Genomic DNA, 13,238 nt, shown 5'->3' on the forward strand with positions numbered 1-13,238 from the left:
ATGGAATATTATTTTTTCTTTTTGATGATAACACCAGAGTAACCATTAATGTATGTGTTAATGGTTATCTCTTAGCCTCAGCTCTTTTTTTTTAATCTTTTTTTTCATTTGTGAGAGAGAGAGAGAGAGCGTGTGCATGAGTAGGGGGGAGGGGCAGAGGCAGAGAGAGAAGCAGGGTCTCCTCTGGGCTGGGAGCCTGGCGCGGGACTCGATCCCAGGACTCTGGGATCATGACCTGTGCCCAAGGCAGACGCTTAACCTACTGAGCCACCCAAGCACCCTGCAGCCTCAGCTCTGAATGATCTAGGCTCGGGACTATTAAAACCAGTATCATCATCATCATCATCATTATCATTTTAAAGAATGATCATTTAATCTGGGTTATGCACATCTACTACAATTTAAATAATTGCTACTGTATTTTATTACTGAATAATTTGTATTGTTTTCTATTACTAAAGTAACACACAGAACACAGAAATTTTGGAAGATAGAAAAACATTCTTTCAGTGTACATTTAGTGCATGTCAACATTTATAGATTTATCTTCTTTTTTTCAACAATAATGGTTATACTGTAGTTTGTTTTAGAACCTATTATTTCCCTGGGTAATAGATGATGAATGTATTTCCATGTTACTGTCCTTCTATAACAGAGATGTGAGTGGCTGTGTAGTATTTCACTGTATGGATTTTATAGAACCAGTTCTCCATCATTGGATATTTATTTATCAGACAGAAGCACGTACTACAAACCAGGCATAGGTCTAAACTCATTTAGCCCTCATGATGACCCTATGAAGTAAGTGGTACTAATATCCCCATTTCGCAGATGAGGAACCTGAGGCACAGAGAGGTTAAATAACTTGTCCATGGTCACACCACTTTGTAAGTGGTGGACCCAGATTGAAACATAATTAGGCTTCACGTCTGTGTGCTTCTAATCACAGCACTTGGCTTGCCTCCCACTCTGTCTGCTGAAAAGCAAAGACCTTTCTGCACCTAGGAGAAAGGCTTGATTTACAGAAGACTGCTCTGGCAAAAAAGGGAACCACTATCCCATGAGTCACTGTTGCTTAGAATTAAATGGTCAGCTGTTCAGACAACAGGCAAAGAAGCATCTGGGAGGGGTGGGCAGTGTTAGCTCTGCAGCCGGGAAGGCAAGCCCAGGAGAGGCCGCAGCCCTGGGTCCAACCAGCCAGAGACCCAGGTTACTCACCCTGCGGCAGAACCAGCCTTAGAAGGTAGCCCCAGCCTTGCCTGAGCTCTAGTAACTTGCTTGCACAAAACCCAGAAGGCCTTGGCTTTGCATTCAGTCACAGGAGCTGCGGCAGCCTTCTGGAGGCGAGCGACCAGCAAGGTAGGAAGTGGCCAGCTGGCTGCTCTCTGCCCTGGGGCACGGGGCAGTGCTGAGCCAGCGGAAGCTGGCCCCGGCTGTGGAATGGTGTTGATCCAGCCTCCTGAGTGGCTTCTGGGGCAGCTTCTGGAGCTCACAAGAATCCTCCAGCTAATCCACAGAGGCCCCAGCAGGGTTGTTTCCTGGGTAATTCTGAGTCCTTATTCATCGCAGCCTTGAGTCTGCTTGGGTCTGGCCACCTCCTTTCCTCCCCTTTCTGTTCTAGATGATGTCATAGCTAGTGATGACCATTGTTCTGTTTTACTGATTTAATTCTCACAACAGTATTGGGGGGTAGAACAATAGTTAACTGTAAAGATCCTTGTTTTAGTGATGAAGACAGGGAGCCACACAGAAGTTAGATGACCTGACATAAGGGAAAGGGGGTCAGGGTCAGGAAACTTGGCTTGAACCTGCACCCTCAAGCAGGCCACCACACTCTGGGCCTCAGAAGGTAGCTGTGGCTGGAAGGAAAGGCTAGGTGAGCCCACTTTCTCCCTTAGTCCCATCACCTCTTTGAGGAGATCTGAGGAAACAATAGGAATTTGCTAGAAGCAGTTAAGAGTTGCATTTTATGGGGGTGCCTGGGTAGCTCAATGGGTTAAAGCCTCTGCCTTCAGCCAGGTCATAATCCCAGGGTCCTGGGAGCGAGCCCTACATCGGGCTCTCTGTTGCTTCCTCCTCTCTCTGCATGCCTCTCTGCCTACTTGTGATCTCTCTGTCAAATAAATAAATAACATCTTTAAAAAAAAAAAAGGTTGCATTTTATGGGTCCTGGATGGCTCAGTGGGTTGAGCCTCTGACTCTTGTTTTGGCTCAGGTCACTGAACACAAGAGTTAAGCTCTGCGCTTAGCAGGGAGTCTGCTTCTCCCTCCCCCTCCCACTCTGCCCCCTCTCCATTCTCTCTCTCTCTCTCCCAAATAAATAAAATCTTTAAAAAAAAGAAAAGAAAAGAAAGAATTTGCATTTTATATAAGTATCTTGGGCAATTGTTTATAGGAGCTTGGAGGTTTATGTGAAATAGCGTTTGTGCATCTCTCCCTGGAAGGTCTGTCAGTTTGCCTTTATTTCTTCTTTTTGGGAGAACCTGGAACACACAGACACCAAGTCCAAAGTCAGTGTCACAGGGCAGTAGGTCTGGGGAGCCATCATTATCACTGTAGTCCTAATACCTGCCCCTCTAAATGCTTAGAAGATCAGTAAAAGATCAGATGCTTAAATTCTGTACAGTCCATGAGCTTCTCCTCCACACTTGAATCCCACACCCCAAGTTCCCACTGGAGTTGAGACTCTGCCCCCTACTCCTAGCTGTGGAAACTACCATGGGTGGGGCCAGAACTACCCAGCTCAGGAAGATCATTGGCTTAATTTGATAACGAACTGAAGACTACATAGAAATGATGCTTTTATAATGGAATTAGGTAAGACTGGCAAAAACAGGCTTTCCTCTCAGTGATTTTGGAGGTGTATCTCTTGAGTTTGGGAGTTTTTTAGAAAAGGGAAGTTGTATTTGTTTTAGCTGCCTAAAGTCTTTGAAGATAAACCAGGAAAAATAAAAGCATAATGTCTGATAGGCTTTATTTCTTTTTTCTTTTTTTAAATTTTATTTATTTATTTTTTAAAGATTCTATTTATTTATTTATTTGACACAGAGAGAGAGAGAGAGAGAGAGCACAAGTAGGCAGAGAGGCAGGCAGAGAGAGAGGGCGATGCAGGCTTTCCACTGAGCAGAGAACCCGACGAGGGGCTTGATCCCAGGACCCTGCGATCATGACCTGAGCCAAAGGCAGAGGATTAACCCACTGAGCCACCCAGGCACCCCATTTTTTTAAAAAAAATTGAATTTAAATTCAATTTCTGCTAGGCTTTGTAAAGTAAAAACAAAGAGCTGCTTCTGTGCTAGTCAGAGTCACACTCATGTTATTGCCTGCGTTAAAGACGGAATCCTTGATTTCATCTTCTACAATCTCTTCTCCCCACTGTGAGCAGATCGGTCACTGAAAAGAGCAATAGGTCAGGTTGCTCTCCGGCCTAAAAACTCATAGGGACTTCCCATCACAGCCAGGCCACAGCTCCTGTCCCTTTGCAGAACCCAGTGGTGGGGCTGAACTCCCGGCTGTGCCTCCCCACGAGCCATGTGACTTTGGCTAAGTGTGATTACTTCTCTGCATCTGTGTTCTCATCCGTCACCATAGCAAGTGGGATCCCCTGGCTGGCCTCCAAGGCCTGCGTGTCTGCTTCCAGAGCCATGGTTCAGGGCATGACTCGGATCAGGTTTGAAGTCTCCGAAATGCGTGGGTAGCCACCGCTCTGACTCTAATGAAAACACGAGGGTGGGTGATGGTGTACGCTTGAAATGAAAAACGAGGCGGGAGCAGGCCCTCTCCTTCCTGTAGGAGTACCTGCAGCAGAATCGTGCTGAAATTGGACCCCTGGGGCTCCAGGGAGGCCCGGGACCAGTTGGTTCTATGCTGCTGCCCCACGCACGGTTTCCAGAAGGCCCGGGCTGTCATCCGAGCTTCAGACTTAATGGACTGTTCTGGCTTCACATCTGGTGCGCACAGTCTGATCAGGGACAGGGTATGTGGCTGGCCCCGCTCCGCCGACCCTGGGCTTGAGCCCAGGACTTCCCGGACTTACTGCAGGACCTGGTAGCCATGGGAGTCACTTCCACGGCTCAAAGCCAAGTGCCAGGTGCGGGAACTAGGTCAGCACACTGAGTGAGCAAAGCTGGCCTCGGACTTCCCCTGACCCTGGGCTGGAGCTGATCAGTCGGGGTAAGAGAGAGGAGGCAGTCAGGCTGGGGTTGTTTTTAAGACTTCTTTCTAGCCTGTGTGCTTGGATTTCTTGTCCGCGTCCTCTTTCCCACCTCAACACCCAACCCCCACCCCCCATATCCCCACACCTAGACACACATTTTCTCCCCATAGCCCCAAGCAGGATTCTTGGATGGGTTAAAGGAAGTGTTAGTGAGCCTGCGGCTTCAGGAGGGTCTGTCACACGGAGCGGGATGTGCACAAGAGCTTGTCTGTTGCCCCCAAGACTTCCCGTATGAGACTGTCTCTCCTCAAGTTTCAGGTGGAATGGGTCCACACCTTTGCAGGAGGGTTTGGTTTCTTCTGTGGATAAGCAGTGTGTCCATGCTACCCCATCCCAAACCATAGGTCTGGGCATGGCCTGGGCTCTTGAGCCAAAATCACCCAGGCCCTTCTACTACGTGGGTGACTCAGGTGCCCTTAGAGGAGAAGGTGGCTGTTGGGCAGGTATGACCCATGGCTCAGGGACCCAGGAAGTGGTTCTTCTGCCTCAGGTATCTGCTGCCTAACCAATGAGTCACTAGGAGAATGTGGGGCCCTAGGGCAATCCTCTGTATCCTTTAGGGTACACCGAAAATAGAACAAATTCTCTCCTGAAAGAGGCCCTGGGGGTGGGGCTAGCAAGTGGGCAGACGGGTTGGGGAGAGGCACACGTCAACCAGGCCCCGGGTCCTGCCCAGTCTGCACTCCACCCCATGCTAGGTCATCGGCACCAAGTCCTTTTGTCCCGGTGGCTTTATGTTATTTTGCTTTTTATGCATGTTTGTTAACCTTGTTTTGTCTTTTTCAAAGATCTGTGCCTTTGTGAGGAAATGTTCCATGCTAGGAACCTGTGGGACTTTTCTCATTTACGCAGCTGAGGGTGACATGGGGGCACTGTGTGGCCGTGGGGCAGCCCCTCCTTCAGGGCTCTCCCTCTCCTCCCATAGGCACATTTTGGGTCAGATGGTGGGGGGCCTCAGGTTCCCTAAAGGAGGCTCAATAAAGGGGACCAGTGACAGCAGAGAACACGCTCCTTGAGCTTGTTTCAAGGAAAGTGAAGGATCCCACCACGACAGTTGTATTTATGGTGGTCACTCAGTGTAAGCCCAATGCTTCACTAATGTTATTGTGTCTAATGTTCAAGGGCCACTCCAAGAGGTGAGTAGTGTTATCCCCATTTTACAGTGTGGAACCTGAGGACCAGAGAGGGTGAGGCAGTTTGCTAGTGGCCACACAGGCTCAAGAAGCAGGGCCAGTCCTCAAGCCCAGGTTGAACTGTAAAGGCTGCACTTTGACCCCCCACCCCATCCGCCTCCCACTCGACCATGCCTATGGCAGCCCCCCATCCCTGCTCCACATGGGGGCAGGAGGACCCCAAAGGTCTGGGTAGCCCCTGCCTCCAAACGTGCTTCCTTTCCCTTTAAAGCCTTGAGAGTCAAAATCCCCTCCACGGATGTAGTGTTTCTTCCTGTGGAATCTGCTGAAAGATGGCGCCTGACTGTGTCCATGTGTTCTCCACAGGAGAATCCTGTAGGGGAAAGATTATCAAAATATTTGCTGGCCTTGCAGGGAGTGCTTGGAGTCATTGCCAAGCCCTGCTGGGTGTGTGAGATGGGAGGTGCCTCTGTTCCCTCTTGCTTCTGTTTGTATCTGCTGAGGGGAAGCGGGAAGAATCTAATGGAAGTTCTGTTGAGCCTTCTATGAGCCCAGCAGGGAGGCTCAAGTACGGTACAGATGTCAGACAAATAAATAGGCATTTAGGAATGTTCTAGTTGGGAACATTAGGTGGGATCTGAAATCTAAGCCGAGTGAAGAGCAATTAGCACGCTCCTGGAATCTTGAGTGTGCCAAGCCCCCAGGGTGTGCCTTGAGCCCTGGGTCCCAGCCAGAAGACCCAACACCTTGCTGGCTCTGCCCTTGAAGGGGGCAGGAGGGACAGTGAGGAGAGATGACCTTTGAGAGGCAGGGCAGCATCTGGGAGCCGGGCTGTGTGAGTTTGATTCCAAGTCCCCTTCCTAAGCTGGGAGACTCTGGGCAAGTTCTGTCACTTTTCTGGGTCTCAGTTTCCCCATTTATACTTTGGCGTGTGTGTGTGTGTGTGTGTGTGTGTGTGTGTGTATTAAATGGGTCTCTGTGTAATATCCCTGGACCAGCACTTGGCTGGTAAAAAGCACTCAGTAAACACTGCTATTATTGTTAACAGCCCCTTCCTGCTCTCACATTTTATCAAAATGAGGGTCTTGGCGGTTATTCCATGAGAGGCAATGCTTTGGTTGAGTAGTGGGTTGTGAAGCTGGTTGGAGGGAAAGAAGGTTCTCCTTTGCTGGCTCATATTTAATCAGCTCATGAGCTCCTCTACCCACCCTTCCTCCCCCATCACAAGGTGCAGCTTTACTACAATTATTCACCTAAATAAAAATCCTTAGGGGCACCTGGGTGGCTCAGTGGGTTAAGCCTCTGCCTTCGGCTCGGGTCATGGTCTCAGGGTCCTGGGATTGAGCCCCACATGGGGCTCTCTGCTCAGCAGGGAGCCTACTTCCTCCTGTCTCTCTGCCTGCCTCTCTGCCTACTTGTGATCTCTCTCTCTCTCTGTCAAATAAATAAATAAAAATCTTAAAAAAAAAAATCCTTAAAGGTGGGATGGAGGATAAGGAAGGATGGTAATTTTCCCCCTAAGGATGCCCTAGAAGCAGGAACAGGAGGGGAGAGGATAGGGATATTGGCTTCAGTTGCTGAGGCAAAACTCGGCAAGCTTTTTCTGTTCCTTTTCACTATTTTGAGTTTCTCTACCCACAAGGGAGATACTTTGCAGGTGACATACTTTGGGTTAAAAAACCCCATGTGTCTGAGCCAGAAAGACCAGGAAATTCAAATTAGAGCCCTACAGCTTACCAGCTGGCCTAGAGTGTTTCTTCTCTCTGAGAGTCAGTTTCCTCGTCTATAAAATGGAGAGAATGGTACTTATTTTCCAGGGTTATTGGAGAATTAAATATAATCCGGTACTTATAGCACAATGTAGGGGCTCAGAAAAGCTAGTTCCCCTTCCCTTGACCTCCCTTCTGCATCTGTGCCTAAGGGTCCTCCACCTGCCTGGCCATCTTCTGTCCCAAGCGGAAAAGGCAGGAGGCAAGCCCCAGGATCCTTTATGTTGTGTGCTGTTAGCTTTCTGAACAAGGCTATAAACTTTCTACAAGTGCTCCTGGCAGGTTACAACCTGCGAGCTGTCACAGGAGTGGATGCTGTTAAGGTGAAGCTATAAATAGGAAAGGAATGAAGGGGGGAACTCAACAGCCCCTTGTCACTTGGCATTCAGCCACGAGCTGGTGGCCTAGCTCTCCAACTGAGGTTCTCCGGTAATAGCCCAGACCAGTGGTAGTCTCAAGCCCACCAAGGGTGGGCTTGGGGAGACTGCCTCTCTTTACCTGGTATCCTCCACCCCATTCAGGAATGAGTCATTAATGTTTAGGTGACAGGAACCACAGTCAAGGCACATCTAGCCATGGAGGCCTTGGATGGCTGGGGGTGAGCTAGGAGGGAGCTAGATTGTGGTAAAGAGGGTGATGGGGAGGAGTAGGCTGTAGTCATGGGCCTGGGCAGTGTATCAATACACTGAGACTCTGAGCTGCCACCCAGTAGTATCCCTGGGGCTCTCAAAGCCCTTGTCATCGTCTGCCAGATCCTGGGTTTCTCTTGCATTCATCTAAACTTTTCTCACTGCGGCTGCCAATGTCTTCTCCCTCAAAGTCACAACATTCCCAAATGGTGCCTTTTTGCAATTTAGAACAGGACTTCTTCTTCCCAGAAAATGCACTGGGACACACAGGTTGGGAAATGGGTGCATAGGCTGGATTTCAGCCTCCATTTCCTCCTTCAGCTGAATGACCTTTGCAGTGAACAACCTGCATAACTGCACATGGCAACCCTATTTTCCATTCTCTGCTTATCTGGTCTGGATTGGCCCTGCTTCTGCTGCCTCCTCTGAACTTACTGCTCCTGCCTCCACTCCCTTTCTCATAGCAAGGCCAGCTTTTGATAGGTCACAAGAGATAACCTGGCACTATCAGCTTTTCCAGCACTTCTTTGAAGGAGTCTGTGACCCACTAGTACTAGGGCTTGGTCAGAGGGCTCCATAGAATTTAGTTCAACAGTATTTATTTTCTTTCTTTCTTCCTTCCTTCCTTCTTCCCTCCCTCCCTCCCTCCCTTCCTTCTTTCCTTTCTTCCTTTTTTTCCCTCTCTCTCCCTTACTCCCTCCCTTCCTCTCTTCTTCTTTCCTGCCTCCCTCCCTCCCTCTCTTTCTCCCCTCCCTCCTCCTCCTCCATTCCTTCCTTCCTTCCTTTTTGAGAGAGAAAAAGAGTAGTGGGGTGAGGGGCAGTGGGAGAAGGAGAGAGCATCTTAAGTGGGCTCCATGCCCAGCATGGAACCCAACATGGGGCTCCATCTCATGACCCTGAAATCATGACCTGAGCTGAAATCAAAAGTCAGCCATTGAACCAACTGAGCCACCCAGTGCCCTCAACAATGTTCTTTCTTTCTGATATTACTCAGCAGTCTGGGCCCAGGTGGAGACCTGCTCCATTTGCTACAGTAGCGTAGTAGCGTGAATACCTTGTCTTTCCAGGGAGCTCCTGCAGAGGCTGGGCAGTGTTCCCCTCCATGATGGTCGTAGACTCCCTGGAGTCTGGGGGCTTCTAGTGTCAGTCTTAGCTCTTCATCCTTCCTCCCCGAGGTGTGGCAGGTTGGCTTGGAAATAGCCTTCCTGGTAGCCTTCTCTGACATCCCTGGCTTTCTGAGGAGGCAGGTATGAGGATCAGCCGTCCTCTCTCCCCTCTGGACTCCGCAAGTGTAGTACTCCCTCATCAGTGACAGGCCCTTAGGGTTCAGGGTGGTCTGAAAACGTGGCATTTTATGATTCCATCTCTCCCTCTCTTTAAACCCACAGTCTCTGCCAGAATATCCGGACCACCTGTTAGACACGAATGGTTCAAAGCCAAGTTTCTGGCAGCTTTGCCAAGAGCCAGGAGAAGCCACTCCCTTTGAGGAGCAGAGAGAGGTGGGCCGATCCCTGGGTGGTCCTTGCGCAGCATTCTGAAGGGCAGAAGAAGGGGAGAGCTGGCTTCAGACGCAGTCGTAATACCAGGAAGAGTCAGCTCTTTGTCACTGTGGTAACAGCGAGAGGTGGAGAGAGGCTGGGAAACAACCCTCAGACTTTCTCTCTAGTTAATAGCTGAACTTGTCCACGTAACCCGGTAAATATAGGCTGTTGTATGAACATGTTTGAGGGGCACTAACCCAGCTGTGTAGAGCCAGCAAAGAAGTTGTGAGAATGTAATGCCTGGGCTGGAGGTAGGGGTGGTTGGGTGACGGAGGGGGGAAACGGAGCCATGATGTGGAAGCGTGGGAGAAGTGAGGAGTTAAGGGAGCCATCCTAAGCAATTTGGACTTTAACTTGTGGGTGGCAAGAAGTTCTTGAGGGGCTTTAAGTGGTGGAGAAATGGGATCAGGCTCACATGCTAGAAGTATCGCTCGGGCGGCTGGGTGTAACACCTCTTGGAGAGGGGCAGGATCGAAGGGCGGGAGACCAGCTGGGACCCTCAGGAGAGCCCAGGAGAAAGAGGAAGAGGAGCCCTACTGGAGTGGCAGGAGGGGAAGGAGAGGAGGACGTGGATTTGAGGACTATTGAGCACAGAGACCCCAGGACTTGGTGAGTTGTTGGCTGTGTGGGGTGGTGCCTGAAGAGAGATGGGGAGCCAAGATGGCTCCCAGGGTCCCAGCTCAGGCAACCCGCCTGATATACAGGAGTCTAGGAGGAGGAGGACTAGCCGGGGGGTGGGCGAGAGTCAGGTTTGGGATGTGCTCATGTGGAACTGTCTGCACCACAAGCAACATGTAGCAGACCATTTGGATGCGGAACTGAAGCTCAAGCAGTAGGTTGCAGTAGAACCACGGAGAACCACATCCAGACCTCAGTGTGGCTTTGACACTGGAGCACAGGAGATGCCATCACAGGACACGAGTCGGTGGCTCTGAGGGCCAGGCAGCTCCAGGCTGGGTTCAGAGGAACGTCTGGCAACAGAGGGAGGGCAGCGTAGGGTTTCCCAGTCTATCCTAAGGACTCATGGGGTCATGCTGAACATGGATTCTCCAGGTCTCTGTCTAGATCTCTCCAATCCAGACCTCTAGGAGACCAGCCTGGGAATCTGCATGTTCAAGTTCCCCAGGAGATTCTTAGGCTCAGGCAAGCGGGAGAACATGATAAGCAGGGTAGAGAAGGGGTATTTAGAGAAGAATGGGTAGAGGAAGGAAGAGGGCCATGAAGAGGGGTGGAGAAAATTCATGCCCCAGAGGGCTTATTTTGGATGGTGAACAAGGATTCCCCTTTCTTTCCTACGTGACAGAACTGGACCAGATTCAGCTTCTGGTCCTGGCGGGGAAGACAGAAGAGTGTGCCCGGGGAACACAAGGAGCTGAATCATTTTGTGGCTGTGGGTTTGGATTGTCTCTCCTCAGAATTGTCTAATCTGTCTGCAGGGGGATGGTTAAACATTGCCTCAACTTCTCTTCCTTCCTTCCTCTTCCTTGTTGTCTGGCTCTCATCCTGGTGGGTTCCAAGAGCAAGTGGCCACACTTGTCACTGGGTATCAAAACACGAGGGGCTCTATTAAAGGACCTCATCCCTGTTTCCAAATAGAGCCAGTAAAAAACTAAAGTCATTTTAAGAGGGAGCTTACACGATCTCCAAAGTTGTATGGGCTTAGATGACCCTCCCAGGACTGGGAGGTTTTCTCTTTTCACCCCTTGGTGATTCAAGCAGGGCACTTCTGGGTCCTGGAGCTGCACCAGAGAGATACGTAAGTGGGGTCGACAGCCACCAGTGTGACAACAACCCCTGCCCGACTTGGTACACGTCCCTCACCTGAAATCCCACAAGGAGGTGGGCGAGTTTGAAGCAGCCAGGTGTGGAGGGAGAGACCTGGGTTTAGAATCTCTGTCAGGGGCGCCTGGGTGGCTCAGCGGGTTAAAGCCTCTGCCTTTGGCTCAGGTCATGATCCCAGGGTCCTGGGATCGAGCCCCACATCGGGCTTTCTGTTCAGCGGGGAGCCTGCTTCCTTCTCTCTCTGCCAGCCTCTCTGCCTACTTGTGATCTCTGTCAAATAAATAAAATCTTAAAAAAAAAAAAAAGAATCTCTGTCAGATCTTCCAGTCCTCCGATATTTTCTAGACATGTGACCTTGGGCAACTTGACTTCTCTGATCCTCAGTCTCCTCTTCTGTAAAACGGGTGTAATATCTACCTTCAGGTGCTGTGAGGCTTAGACAAGCAAAGCCCAGAGCGCTGGTAGTGGGTGCTCGAACAACAGGCAGGGCCAGTCACCGCGTGACTGAGTATATTGGCTGCACTTGGCAGTAAGAGCCCAGAGCAAGGAGCTGAGGAGGCAGAGTGCAGGGGAGGAAGGATTCTTGGAGCTACGGTTGACAATTTGTCCCCAACAGTTACCAGAATCACTGTAGTCCCTGTTCGCAGAGGCATCTTACCTGTCCTTTATTTAGCTTTGTAACCAGAGAGGTAAGCGTACAGTATTATTTCTGTGTAAAGTGTTTCAAGGTCACGGACTACCTCACCTGCTGTCCCCAGTGCCTTGTACTTTGGGGAGCACTCTCTAGAGGTTCATTAATAGTCTACTCTGAATCAAGAAACAGAAACCACGAGTCTGATCATCTGGAGTGCCGTGTCTAATGTGACTCACTTCAGAATATGCAAGGATTATTCACGGATTTCCTTCCATGTGGCACATTTGTCACCACCTGGTCACGCTGTAAGGAGGAGCTCTTCTTATGCCTTCCAAGTTCATGAGCCCCAAGATGGAGACAGACGAGGTCACATGGGGAGCACACAGGGGTTTGAACTTCCTGGAAACACTGACAACTAAGAAGTCTGCCTCTCAGTCTCATTTCAGACGGGTCCTTCAGGCGGGAGGAGATTAGGGCAGCAGCTTAGCACCCCCCCAAACCTAAAACAGGAAATCTACAATAGGAAAAAGCGATTTTCCTCAGACTGCCTAGGGATGATGAGGATGATGACTGGCACATTCCGCTGTGGGGAGGTTGCTGAGCAGGGGCTGGGCCCGATGCACAGTCACCTGGGAGACTAGTAAAATGTGGATTTTTAATCGGCTGGTCTGGGGCAGAGTAGAAATGTGACATTGAGCAGAGTTGCAGCATTTCTGACAAGCCCCTCCAACCCCCCTCCTGCCGCAGGGATGGTGAGACCACTGTTCCCAGACCCCTGGCCAGGTAGGAAGAGCCCTGAGGACGGAGCAGGGGCTGGGGGTGGACGCCTGGGACTTCACAGTTCGCACCTGTGACCTTTCTATGTGGTTTCCTGCCATGGGGGAAATTCAAGTGTATGGGGAGGCCCAGACTGTGATCCCCGACCCACTGGAAACTCCCACCACCCCCGGCCTGTGCCTGAAAGTCTGTTCAAAAGTCCAGTTCACAAATACCTCCCAAATGCCCACCAAGTGCCAGGCACTGAGCTAACCCAGCTGGCTTGCTTCCTTTCACACCATTTTCAAGCAGCTCAACCCAAACTCTCCTGCTCACTCTGAGAGACAGGGGTTCGCACTGGGAGGGGGTGCGGGCAGTGGTGTCAGGAAGTCCAGCCGAGGGGCCTCTACATCGTAGCTATGTGAACTGGGCTGGTTACTCGGCCTCTGTGTTCTCATCTCTAAGATGGGCTTAACCTTCACCTCTCCGGGTTGCTGAAGGGACTGATCCAGGTGATGGGTGTAAAGCTCTTCCTCCAGTGCTGGTGAGCGTAGCTATGAATTAGAATTCAGGCTGTGTTTCCTCCCACAGAACCTTCGGCTCTTCCCCTCACTTCAGCCACCTATAGGGGCTCTTGCCTACGTCCTTGTGTCTTGGTAATCTTGGTACCATCAAGAAGGCCATTCAAAGGAGTTCCAGATGGTCACCCCCAAGAGGAGAGTCCCATACCGGCAGACTGTGTGTGTGTGTGTGTGTGTGTGTGTGTGTGTGTATGTGT

Source organism: Meles meles, chromosome 1 (genome assembly GCF_922984935.1).
Source record: "Meles meles chromosome 1, mMelMel3.1 paternal haplotype, whole genome shotgun sequence".
NCBI classification, from domain to species: Eukaryota; Metazoa; Chordata; class Mammalia; order Carnivora; family Mustelidae; genus Meles; species Meles meles.